Raw genomic sequence first — 12,323 nt, forward strand, 5'->3', positions numbered from 1 at the left:
TGTTGGTGGATGGGACATTTATTCTCGACAGTAGCTTTGCAGTCATTTGATTTTTAGCTGCGTGGCTGCAAGAATAACAATGAATTGTCTTATATTTAATTCAACAATTGTTTGTTTTTCATTTTAGTGCCAACTTTGTTGGAACAACGTGCCCTCTCAGCTGTACTTGAACTTAAACCTGGCCATACCAACACTACAACACTATGTTAGCAAATAGTTACATATAACCAAGCAACACAACTGTTCATTCAGTCACCTGATCAATGGGAGTCCAATATTCACTCCCTTTATAGCTCTATTTTTGGTCTCCACCACCAACACCAGCTAAGGGAAGTCTACATTAAGGTTGGAAGGATGGATAAAACACGGGACTAAAACCCAGGAAACATTGACTTCTTTTAGGTTTCATATGCAAGTTAATTTACGTCACATACGTAAGTAATCTTTGCCTAAACGTAACCAATTAGTTTTGGCGCCTAAACCAAAGCAAACTACAACAACTTCACAACATTAACCACGTGTTTATTATAGTTAACGCTGAAGGTCACCTGACTTTATCCTTTCCTGCACATCCAAAACTCTGTTTGTGCCATCGGATGAGAACATGTTGGATAAATTTGGATTTAAAAACTACAAGCTCCCAAAAAGAGCTAAATTTATGGAACCAATGAACTGAAATAAGCTGGAAAGCTCTGCGGATCCGAGGTTTTATCATTATTTGTCATTTTAAATTCACACATTACGACTAAAAGTGTTCCTGAGAGAGAAAAATGTTTCATTACTCAGCGCCTACAGCTGCAATTTAATTCAATTTGTTCAACGTTTAATATTTATTTTAATGAATAACCTGCTGTCATGGACAAAAATACATGTGTATTCAGGTGTATCTTTACCCGGATACATTGCATGCATCAGCATGTAAAGGTTGGCTTTATTATGTCGGTCCAACCACGCGCTGCGACCCGGGCACGGGTGATCGGTACGTGAGTGTTTTGACATTTTCCCCACTAGTCAGGGTGGCTGTGGGGTCAGCTCATGTCGCGGCAAATGAAACAGTCAGTCCTTTAATATTACGCCCTCTGCCACATGCAATAACTTTTCTCAGAGGCTGAAATTATTCTGCGGGTCATTATTAGAGAAACGGACACTGATCTCGTCGCTATCGACACCAAATGTCAGTAGATATTGTGGCTCGGGTGGAGTTATTTCTGCGCGTGGACAATGTTCAACATTTAAGCCGCCGCGTGTGAGATAGCGAGCGTGATTTATGTGATACCTTGACATTTTCAAGCCACGGCTCTCAGATAAAATGAGGAATTTTAACAAGGTTACCGAGGCACTTTTGAGAAAATAAAAGGATAAGAAGAAGAAGCATGGACTTTCTTGAGTGAGTCCGGCAGAAACAAAAAAAAGAAATAAACAAGTCCAATGCAAAATGCCGAGAGGGAAAGCAGCAGATAAGGGATTACAGTTAATTTTTAATAATACACACTAAGTGTGATTTTTTCGAGTTGAATCTCAAATAAACTCACACGGTGTTTATAACAGTCGTAGAGGTCCTCTTCAGCGGCAATGACTCTGCCTTTTTCCAGAAAGAAAAACACCTACGTCCTCGCGTCGCTATTTCAAAGTCAATCGTTGGTTTAACACATTTTTTGTGTTAATGCATCACAGAGGAGGGGGGGGGGTGTCTATGTGAAAGTAGGCCATTGGGAAGACTGATGGATAGCATTACGCCAAACGGGCCCCATTACGAGGGAGCCGTGGATCATAAACAAATGACATAACGATCACGAGGTAGTGTAGGAGTGGAGGGGGAAGATGGGTATTCTATGTGGCTACACTAAACGCAGCAGTTAACGCGTTCCACTTATGATAAATCAAGACCGTGCTGAAGGGAGGGCCAGGCCGGACCGCTACTTGTGCTCTTACGCCGCCCTTTGTCTCTCCATCTTTACTCATTTACCCGAAAAAGCACAAAAAACACCTCCTCCTCATCCTCCTTCTTCCTCCATCTTCCTCTCCGTCTTTGTAGCAGCAGTTAAAAAGCGGCGGAGCGGCTCGGTCATTCGGTGGGCTCCGTGATCTATGTTGATGACACCGACTTGCAAGCACCTACAGTCCCACAAACTCCATCTGGAGTGACCTTAGTCATAACCCGGTCTCACACCGCTGGCTCCGATAGAAACCGTCGTCCATCATAAAGGATCCTCAAATTGGCCTCCTGACGGCGACTTCCACATCGCAAATTAGCAAATCAACAACTACATACATACGGAAATATACAAACAGCTGTAATTACCTGCACGGAGGGCGGCACCATTAATCATAATAATGAGTTGTGCCAAGGTGGTGCAGTTGTTAAAGGGACCTGCCCATTATCTAAAGGTTTAGGAGTCTCCTCAAGATGTCCTTTAGCAGGACGATGATTCATTCATCGCATGAACGTCACGGATCATGGATTAACTCTAAACATATAAACAACTTCTCAATGTTCATGGTACCCAGAGGATGGTTTCTAATAACTTTGGTGACCCCTTGATTTTACCTCTAGTCTAAGGCTAATCGGTTCTGACTGGTATGTCTCAACAACTGTTGGCTGCATTGATGCAGACATTGTTCCCTGGAGTAAAACCTGGCCCACGTGTCGGCAGTAACCAAGCAACATACCGGTTTATTCAACCACCTGATGAATGAGTGTCCAATATCCGCTTCCCTTTCGGCTCCAGTTTTGGTCTCCACCAACGCCAGCTTAGAATTTGGTGCAGACATTAATGTTTGTTGATGTTAATGCCACCATTATGTTAAATTTAAAATGTGTCCAATACTTCATACTAACTGGTTTATAACCAAATACCTGCGAAAACCAATGACAGGCCCTTAAGACAACCTATTTGACATCAAATCATGCTAATTAGTCACTCTATCACACATTTATATTAATTAAAACATTTTTCAACCTACAATGAGACATAGAATAAAAACCATTCTATAAATTTGGCCATTCAACAGAGATTTGATGAGTTGACTTTAAACGAACTGTTTAAATTATGCAGATTTATGCAAGCACATCCAACAAATGGTCCCAATATAAGAAAAGATTAAAGCGTCTTTAACGTGTGGAGGCTTTAACATTAGGCAAGAATAAAGTCCCTTGTCTAAAATCTGTTGATATTGTAATTTAGTGGTGCGTATTCATCCCATTAATCAAATTTTAAAAAACAGTGTGAACCTGAGGAAGGTGCCCACTCTGTGATCCACTCCTGATGAAAGCATGAATTAAAACAGGAAATGTAATAAAAGAGGCATAAATTAATTAAATTACTCTAATTTTGCACTTGAGGACTCCACTTACGCTGCATGTAGTGTGTCATCTATGAAGTGTTTAATGTGCTAAACCTCCTCAAGATAGATATTTTAGGTTTATTTCAGCTTTAAGTTTGGCATTTTGCATAAACCGAAGGACGGTTTTAAATCAGCCTCCTCTCAGTTTTAAAGTTGTATCAAGAAACAGTCAAACCACACACACACACACACACACACACACACACACACAGCTTTCCGGTTTGCTCTTGGTTACACACTGTACTCGCGACTGTCTCGACACTTTATTACATCTCACCGTCCGGCACTGCAGTCGAGTATCTGTCAATCAAAACTGCACCTGGGAGCGAGAGTAGTCCAAAACAACTGAGCGATCGCGCTGCACTTCCTACACGCTCACGGCTGAGCAAACTCAATTTAATCCGAGTGATCAATTAATACTCGATGTAATCTAATTGGGACAGACGTTGGCTCGTCGAAGCTCGACGCTGAAGTGTAAAATAAATCACAGTCGAAGTCTGTTTTGAAGGTGCACACAGGTTCCACTGTGGCCTTTGGTTCTTTTCTTAAAACCTCATACCGAAGAGCAGCTGCAAGACTCAACTGAATTTATTCATTCACTCTCTCTGTGTGTCTTCTTGCAGTCACAGCCAATCATTGCTTGTACCCCTAGTCCCGTTAGAAAAGCACCGTATGTCAGAAATATGGATTCAGCTGCCAGTCGCCTACATTTTGTGCCAATATTTGATATTTCTCTCCAACTTCACACCAGAAGTTTGACTGCTTCTCTCGATTTGTTCTGTTCTTGGCAGGATGGAGAAGTCTACGGAAACCCAAACTAATTAAATTGTGATTGATGAGCTCCAAACTCTTGAAGGCAGAGTGACCAGTCCCAGCTATTCAGCGGCAGCTAAACTGTGGAATACATTACCGAGATTAAAAGCAGAACTAATTCACTAGAACATCATTAAACAACTAAATTAAATGTGCAGAGAGAGAGAACATATTTCTTTATTTCTGGAAAGAAGGAGCTGCTCGTTATATGAGCAGTGGCTCGACTTGACTGTCAAATCAACCCGTCAAGCCAAAACCCCCCTTAGAAACTGTTTGATTCAGCCGAGGTGCCCAGGAATCAATAGCAATGTTCTGGCTTACATAGACGCAGTCTCCACATACTGCCCTGAAGGAAAACCGGTGAAACAGTACAACTGTGAATATGTGTAAGTGTTAGACGGAGACTAATAAAGAAAGAAAGAAAGGTCCGGACACAAATATTTTCAGCCGTTTGATCTCGATCTCGTAACAGGTTCCTCCTACAGAGCGATACTGAAGTACAGCAAATGTCAACTAATAATAGGCCATGAAAGGTAGAGGAAGGTAAGAGTCACAATTAGACTCCAGATAAAGATTCAGGACTCATTTTATATCATATATTATATTATAGATTGTCGCAATTTCTATTCTCTGGCACAGCATGTTTGTAAACTTGGATATTTTTATACCTACATTATTAATTTTTTGTTAAAGGGACACCACCAAATTTGTTTGGAGCAGCTTTACGTCAACACAAAACACAGAAACATGAAAAAAATATGAAAACATGCTGAACCGGCGTCCAAAATCAAAAAATTATTATTCTTACACCTATTTTTTTTTGCACCTGACTACTTCTACATACTTTGTCTTACAGAAATTATTCAACTATCACAATTTTCAGCTCCATTTAGGACATGAGAAGTATTTTACTCATCTCTAACATTCATACTTTTTAAAATATTCAACTTTTTCACATTCAATTGAATGGCACAACCTTTAAATCTTTCAACTTCCACTACTCCCACATACTTTGTGCTACAGAAACCATTCAACTATCACATTGTTCTACTCATTCAGCACATTATGGTGTGTATTTTGCTAATTTATACCGTTCATACTTTTTAAAATATTCAACTTTTTCTACATTCACATATTACATTCAATTGAATGGCACAACCTTCAAATCTTTCATTTTCCACTACTCCCACATACTTTGTGCTACAGAAACCATTCAAGTATCACTATGTTCAGCTCATTCAGCACATTATGGTGTGTATTTTACTAATTTATACCATTCATACTTTTTAAAATATTCAACTTTTTCTACATTCACATATTCCATTCAATTGAATGGGCGCAACCTTCAAATCTTTCTACAAACCAGCTGAGGCTTGCGTTGGTTAACCGGTGGCTCTAAACTGTGTCCGCCCTGTACTCCGCCTCTCACCCAATACCAGCTTGGATTAACTCCAGCCCCAACCAACCCTGATAAGGATAAGCGGTTATGGACAGATGGATGTTTGCTGGTTATTATATAGTTGTCTTCTGCTACAATGTTTTATGGTGTGACACCGGAGCTACATTTTTCCATCTTCCATGTCCTACATGTCTGACACAAACACATAGATATAATACATCTGTCCACAAAGGCCAGATAACAAAGTGTGTCAACTTTTTAGTCCATTTTCTTCCATTTTACGTATGTAACTCATTAAAATATGCTAATGGGGGGTGTAAGATCCTTGACCTGTACTGGGGACTAAAAGTCAGGACATCTTGGGCTCTGTTGCATCAGTTTTTTAGTTCAATCTGATTTCTACAGCACCAAAGATCTCAACAATATTGTTTAGAATACTATTTACAGAGACCCAACAATTCCCACCATGAGCAAGCGCTTGGCGACAGTGGCAAGGAAGATTTTCCTTTGCCTGAATTTACAGAAGTGACTGATCCCTGAAGTCCAGCTTAAAACAAAAACAGTTATTAGTCACTGTCTTTTTAGTACAGTTTAGTTTTGGTGTATAAGAGTAGAAAAAAGGGATTTTTTTCTTCTAACATAACTATACCCACTTAATTTGTCTAATTCAAACTAATAATAACTTCATTTTGGCTTTATTTGGACTGTGTATTTTGGCTGCCATCACTTCTAGTGGCGTTACAGCCAGTATGGACAAGAGGAACAATTACAGCAAGTGTTTCAATGCACATAAGGTCATAAGAGTGATGTTTTAAAGACAGACTGAGAAGTTTTAACATGTCAAGCTAAGAGGAGCACGGAGGAGGGTGCAGGGTTCAGCACCGAGACGAAGAGATCCTGCAAACACTGGGTAAATTTCCAAAGTGCAACTCAAGATTGCTTTCAGAGGCGAGTTACAATCAGGTCCACCCATCAACAGAAATCAACACAAACGCAAGAAGCAGTTCACATTTATTCCACATACAAACAGTTGACGTGCATATCCTGCAATTTGACTGAAAGTGCCGTCGCATCAGATTGCCAATTACAACAAGTGTGTGATTACAGTGATCGCTTTCAAAATGGACGGCCCCCCTCCTGAATGTGCTGTCACTCTGGCACATTTAATTAAACCAATCAGCATGAGTGTGATGTTTGCCTCTCAACTAGTCATCACACAAACAGAGAGCCTTCTCTTTCGACTGGCCGCGGGGCCTTTTATTTGACACTTAAAACCCCATTGCAGATGAAGATTTATGTTTTATTTAGGTGTTTTTTTGAACAATAAACCAAGATTGAATGAATACAATAACTTGCATTTGATTACCCTGATTTTAATACATAAAGCCTGTTTATCTTTGCCCAACGAGGCACTTATTTGGCGTCGTTAAACCTTTCACGAGTGGAAAAACGGCGCCGTTACAAGCCTCACTCACTTTATTATACAGCGCTTTGTTTTAGCTCGGGGTTAAAAATGGTCGTCTTGAAGTTCAACTACAAGTCGCAGAAAATCTGTTAAAATATGTGATAAGTGCCTCTCGAAGATGAACAGCTTTCTGAGATTCAAAATGTCAGAGATCTCGTTAATGGCAGCTGAGAGATGAAATTGTGTGTCTTCATACTAAAAAAAAAAAAAATCCATTATCTCCGGGTGTGAAGCAAAGTGGTAAAAATCCAATAAAGAGTTGTGAAACCGAAGCACAAATTTCTTTCTTCCCGTCACCTTTGCTCTCCGCTCATCACAGAAAAACTTTTTATCATAATTAACGATTTAAGTTGAAAATCAAACACAAACTGGAAAAAAACAAGTGGATAATCACTGTTGAGTGGACTCAACCTTCAAGTTGGACAGACATATTACCGAAAATAAGACTCCCGTCAACAGTGCATTGTTTGTTTCCGAGGCCGTTTGATTTTGAAGCGTGAATCTGGGCGTGGTCCAAAAAACCCACAAGTTTAAAGTCAAGCAAAGTGTTGTCACCTGCCATCAGACTGCAAACCAGAGCTACAGGGGGGAGGCACAATCTCCCAGAAAACCTCAAAAAGTGACTGAAACGGGGCAACTCCGACAATTCTACACATAAAGGTCAGTTTACTCATCACAGTGGGAAACTTCTCAGCCTCTGAAAACTGTTTGCAATGTTCTGACCTCTCTGGAGGAGCGCTGAGAAAACAACTACCGACGATATCAGACTTTTACAGGAAGCCTGTGAGGCTGGAAAAAAAAAAAGACAAAAACACAATTATCTATTTGCATTATGGGGAAAAAGAATTTGGTGTCTCTGGCGTTTCCGAACAGACACTGAAGTCAAAATATTCTGATGTCTGACACTTCTACTTCTTAAAATCAGTCTCCTGTTGGAGATATTCAGTGTGTTTCACAACTTATTCAAATTCTGGCGCTTTCACCTCCTGCTACTTCATACTTTTATTACATTTCAGAGGGTAATATTACACTTTTTACTACTTTTTTACTACTACAGCTACTTATATCGCAGACTAACACTAAAAACACAAGAATATGTGGCTAGTTTATAAAAATGCAATGCCCGATTTAAGATTTCTGCAAGCACAAAAAAATAGAGAAAGTCCAAAAATGTAATATACAGTACACTTATGTGGCCTCTGAGGTATGCTGTGAAGTGAAGCCAATGCCAGAAGTGCCAAAAACTGCAGTTCCTCAAACGTCTCTCCATTCTTTATACTGTCAGCGGTCAAGACCTACTCCACCTCGACAAGCTCCAAAGAAATGATACTCACACATTGATGCATCAACAAAATATTAAAGAGTATCAGTCAGAGTCTCTGTACAGTACTTTTGATACTTAGTATAAAACACTATTTTCATTGTAGGATGTTTACATGCTTGGTACTCTTACTTAAGTGAAGTGTGAATGCTTTAATACTCGGTATAATAAGTGTGTCTGCATGTATGGTTCCCCGTTTACATAACACACCCCTCCTTTTGTAACAGCCGCAGCACCACAGAAGAAGAAGTGCTAAGACCCAGGCGCGGACACGTAAAAACAGCAGCCGGTACGAGCCAATCTGTGCACGAGTGTCCTGGTTATCGCGGAAAATGAGCCATATTCATGCATGTCCTACACCGCCGGTGTGTACCTGACCGTGAACGCAGCCATAAAAACAGACGACGATCTGGAACGAGGCAACGAGGACTCCTTTATGAGGCAGACGTGTCAGGAGCAACTCAAACACTTGATCACACTGATATCTCCCAGCTTGGAGCAAAATAAGTTATCAGCTTCGGTTTGACCGAACGGCTGCGTTGCCACGGCAACTCCTGGCAAGGGTTTCCAAATCCCTCCACCACCCTCCACTCTCGTCCTCTTTCTCTTTTGGAGTGGAAATGAGCTACGGCAACATTGATCGGTGTGTTCTATTGACATCCATCATTTCCATTTTCCATCTGTGGCGTATGGCAAAAGAAAAATGTCACGACTAATCCGCCTGGTGTGCAGCGGCGGTCGCGCGAGTGTGTCGACCTTTTCTTTGTACTTGTGAGAGGATCTCATCCACTTCTTTCATGTTTTCTCTCTCAGCAGCTGGAAATGCTTCTATTCAAAAAAAAACTTGACACATGTTTGATTGGCTTCAGTGTGCGAGAGCAATAAATCAACAGATTCATGTGAGGGAAACTCGGCAATGCAACCCCAAAACATCCTAACGTAGACGTGAGCGCAGCCACCGCACGCAGATAAATCACAGTATGCTAATTAAACAGCACAGGTGCACTCCTGTGTTCCCATATGTGCAAACACACATTTGGCATGTTGGATGATTTATATTTAAATTCTCTGTATAGTATGCCGTTTTTAAAGAAACAACATATGTTCTGCATCCCATTAGAAGTAGTGAAGACGTCCTGAACTTTGTTTTTAATCTCGAGTGAGGTGAAACTGAAAAGAAAACCCCGAGCCGCACATCTCCATTCCAGACATGATCTCTATAACCTGAGGACAAACCCAGAGATTATTGGCCTGTGAGACTATTCACAGCTGAGCTGCAGCAGATTGTGAGGTGTGGCCGTGGATTAACATATTTTAAATTCTTTTCTGGCTTAAATATTTATGAGTAGTCTGCAATTTGTTCAGATTCCAGCTAAAAAGAAAATTAAATTAAGAATAATACAGCTTTTATCAAAGATTTCAATGGATGCTAGTCTCCCTGAACTTTAACAGAGTTATGAAAAGAAACATTTTTCAGTTGAATTCTGGTGAGATAATTAAATTTTTCTTGATTAATCGGAACAACAGTTTGTTCGTTTCATGGCCACCTTGGGTCGTTGGGTTGACTATTTATGGAAGAACAAAGTCTTGAACAAAGACCAGGTCTGATATTTATCCGTAGCAGCCTTCACACAAAGGAAATAGTGTTTAACATGAAGCTGGAGCCAGGACGCTTACTAGTCCAACAGCAGTCAGCCCGGCTCGGTGTCTGTCTTTCAGCGTTTTATCTCGCTAAAGTCACTCTGTCATTATGTCCATAGAGGCTGCTGAGCTCAATTACATTTCCTGCTTGCCCAGCTCCTGTTCTGGCATGACACCGGCTCCACTCCCTATCGGCATTCCTCAAAAAAAAAATTAAAAAAACCTCCTATTCTTCTTCTCGGTGGTCCAAAACTCCTGTGATACAAACACTAACACTCCGCCGGTGTTCTGAGCTCACAGTCCCGGCTAACAAACTGAGCTATCATTATCTAACAGCCGCTACATTGTGCAGCCGTTTACTTCGCTGTCCATCAGGAAACTCTGTAAATCACAAATCAAACATTTTCTTCCATAAAATATGATCCGGTTTCACCAGAGTCAGTCCAGTAAAGACTCGCAGACTCGAGACGATGAATCACAGTTTTTGTTTGAAAAATCATTTTTGAAAAGAACAGATTGTGTATTAAAAAAAAAAACCCAGCCTCATTATGTTTAAAGTATGTGTTAAACATTTTACCTGTTACAGAAGTGACAAGAGCTTCTGTGTTGCAGGCGCCTGAAACGAGGTGTAAATGGACCCTTCTGTCTTTTCTTCAAATTGTTTAAAGTGGAACATCGCCTTCGATAAAAAACGAAACAAAACTTGTAATTGACGTTTGAAATACATCCGATTCACATGAGCGGCTGCCTTATATGACTGGATTACTTCAACTAAGTTTCCATCTGTTCGACCCATTTACTGTACATCTTCATTCATGAATGATGGCAACGCCGTTTGCAACTAATGCTCTGAACCGCTGTGGCAAATCATCACGAGGCGTATCGTAAAAAAAAAAAATCAGGATAAAACGCCCCTAATAAAACACTCGAGAAAGTCACGCTCGTGTTTCACAAGTTGCATTCTATCAATCAATGCAGAGTAATGAGCTGCATTACCATAAAACAAGAGCTATTTGCAAAATGGTTCATCTGCCAGATTTCGGGGAAAACTCATATTGATGTTATGTAAATGAAGGCGCTCCATGAATACGTACTTGATCAAGGCGAGGACACGCGACATATGATGGTGGATTTGCCAACTGTTGTCTCTGAGATCTTGGAAATGTACCAGTAAGAGGAGATCCCTGGTTATACAGACACCGTCATCTGTTTGATTGTTTGAATTTCGGAGCTTTAACTACCTTAAAACACTTTAAAAGTGTGCACGCAAGCTCAATCCTGACCTCAGGACTTGGTAGGACTGCAACGATTGCTTGATTAATCAACTGTTTCGGTCATTTATCATCACGAGTCCTCTGGTTCCAGCTTCTTCCATGTGAAGATTTGCAGCTTTTCACAGTTTTAATTCATTACAAATTAAATATCTGGGTATCTGAAGATGTCACAGTGCACGGAGCATTTTCATACTCTTTGACTTTCAGCAACAAACTTTAATTAATTGAGAAAGCAATCGTTAGTCGTAATGAAGTTGGTTCGGCTGTCCTCACATGACCTAAAAATGTAGATAAAAATATTATGCAGAATATACTTGTCCTGTTTTAGTGTTTGCAGTTGGTTGGAAAGAAATATGTCCAAAAAGAAAGACGCTGATTTGTTTCCTTAAACTCAGCTTAGCATAAAGACCGGAAACAGCTACCCAAGCTCTTCTTGTTGAACTACCAGCACTTCTCAAGCTTGTTTATTAACCAGGCTAAGCTGTTTCCCACTATTTCCAGTCTTTATGCTAAGCTGCAATTTAAAGGTCCAGTGTGTAAGACATAGGAGTATCTATCTATCAAACTCTGATCGAGCAAACATTGAGTTTTACTTAAGTTTGGAAGAAGAGGTCAAGGAGTGTTCATGTGGTTGCAATCTGCAACTTCACCACTAGGTGTCACTAAATCCAACACACCGGACCTTTAACGGATGGATACGGGAATCCGTTTTTTTTTTTTTTGTTTTTTTAAATCGGTCTGCCTCTAAATTTCAGCAAGAAAGCCAAATCCAAATATTCAGTTATTGCCCTCAGAACATTTTGGGGTCATGAAATTGGCTGAGAGTTCCAGGAAAAGCTCGAGAACTGACTTTAAAATAATTAGCTGCGCTGTGGTTTGTGTTTTTCCTGCGGCCCCTTTTGTTCTTTTCTCAACTGTTGATAATTGTGAAGATTGTTGAACCACATACGGTGTGGCACTCTTCTCTAGTTTCTTACAGCCCATGAAACGTCTTTGGAGAACTCGTTTTGTACTTCTCGGTTCGTTTTGGATGTTGTCTCGCTCGTATCAGGTGCCTTTGTTATA

The 12,323-nt window shown here is 40.4% G+C and overlaps 1 long non-coding RNA gene across 1 annotated transcript in view; it reads right to left on the minus strand.

The window, feature by feature from the left end:
• Window positions 1–11,476: 11,476 nt before the first annotated feature.
• LOC113748312 (uncharacterized) overlaps window positions 11,477–12,323 on the minus strand; it is a 51,892-nt gene continuing 51,045 nt past the window's right edge. Inside the window, exon 3 of the long non-coding RNA XR_003464266.1 lies at window positions 11,477–11,536. This is a non-coding gene — a long non-coding RNA (uncharacterized LOC113748312). The remainder of the gene's footprint in view (window positions 11,537–12,323) is intronic.

This window comes from Larimichthys crocea, chromosome XIX (assembly GCF_000972845.2).
Source record: "Larimichthys crocea isolate SSNF chromosome XIX, L_crocea_2.0, whole genome shotgun sequence".
NCBI classification, from domain to species: Eukaryota; Metazoa; Chordata; class Actinopteri; family Sciaenidae; genus Larimichthys; species Larimichthys crocea.